We start from the raw sequence: 1,737 nt of genomic DNA, 5'->3' as shown, positions 1-1,737 counted from the left end.
TTTTTCTTCTCATCCTTACTATCGTCAATTTTCCTCTACTACTTCTGTATGTTTATCACTCTCATCTAATGTGACCGGTTATTTCCGGGGTGCCTTGATAGTCGAAGCAGACGTTGTGCTGTTGAAGCTAGAGAGGTGAGCAGAGTATAAAGCCCGATTCCCTGTAAGGACTTGTCTGTTGACATCCACCCCTTGGCACTCATAATATGACCTTATGCAGTTGTGAGCGCCGTAAAACCTCTACCAAAACTAAATTTAAACTGTTTATGCAATTTCGACAAAATTTTAGGTTATTTCGGAAGCGGGCTTCTCCTACCCTGCCTGTCAGGGACAACCCGGGCGGAGAGGAGGAAAAATGTAGCAGCAGACAGACGGAGATATTCCATGAAAAAAACATCGACACACGGGAATTGAACTCATGGTGTTGTTTGTTTTTGTCTGTTTGTCTGTTTGTTTGTTTTCTGTTTTGTTTTGTTTGTTTTTATGGGGTACGTGTGTGTGTTTGTGTGTGTGTGTGTGTTTGTGTATGCGTGTGTGTGTCTGTGTGTGTGTGTGTGTGTGCATGTGTGTGTGTGTGTGTGTGTGTGTGTGTGTGTGTGTGTGTGTGTGTGTGAGTGTAAGAGAGAGTTCTGCGTGTGTGAGTGTCCAGTTTGAGAGCCGATCTTAGTCAGGATCTTATAATAATATATTTCAAATGTATTATACTAAGATTTGAATTTCAAATTCCTTCAGATGGGATAAATAAAGCAGACTTTGACATTAAATGCATTGGCTTAGCTCCAACGTTTGAATAACTCTTCCAAGCATCTTTGTCGTCCTTTTGTGAAGAAGAGCAGAGAGCCAGCGTTGCTCTGACTGAAGAAGCAGCCATGCTCCTCTCCTAATCGATCTAAATATTGTCTCCAGGGGGGATAGTCAAAATCATTTCAAGAGTAGAAAGTTGAGTCCAAGATTAAACTTTTCAATGTTTTTAGATGTTACGTGTCCTTCTTTTTAAAAAGTTTTCTCTATTGTTTAAAAACGTATTTAATAATTAAAAAATATTCTTCCACTAGATCCTTTTCATTCAGATGATACAACCATCAAATGAAATAAATAACAACAACAACAACAATAACAACAACAACAACTACAAAAAGAAAAAATATAAAAACATCTATTAAAAAATACTAATTATCTGTACCGGAATTGATTTACGAAAGAAAAGACATACATTAAAAAAATGAATACGTTTAAATTGATAGTCATACCCTTATAGCAATCATTGGGCTAGATGCAATAGTGTTTCACTTAAATTTATTATTATTTTTTGTATTAAAAGGAGCAAGATTTAAACCTCAACTTGATTGCTTACATTATAGTTTACGGTGCAAACTGAAATCCTGATTTCTAGCACAAATCGGGAATCGAAGATTGCAATCTCAATAGTTTAGCGTTTGTTTGTTTGTCTGTTTACTTGTTTGTTTGACTGAAAAATAAACAATAATTATCATTTAGAGGAAAAAAAGTTGGACTCAGATTTGACACACAAATACAAATAATATGTAATCTATTCCGCAGTTAGACTCTATGAACAGGGCCTATAATACAACCTAACATGAACACTCATTCTATCTCTAATTCGCGATGTCAAATTCTAGTAAAATCTTAACAAATATTTAGTTTGACATTTTACAGACATCCCTATCTCCCCGACCCCCTATATATAAAATTTAAAGAGAGAGAGAGAGAGAGAGA

The sequence above is a fragment of the Aplysia californica genome, unplaced genomic scaffold (genome assembly GCF_000002075.1).
Source record: "Aplysia californica isolate F4 #8 unplaced genomic scaffold, AplCal3.0 scaffold00584, whole genome shotgun sequence".
Classification (NCBI taxonomy): Eukaryota; Metazoa; Mollusca; class Gastropoda; order Aplysiida; family Aplysiidae; genus Aplysia; species Aplysia californica.
Note: the sequence above shows the minus strand (reverse complement) of the source record.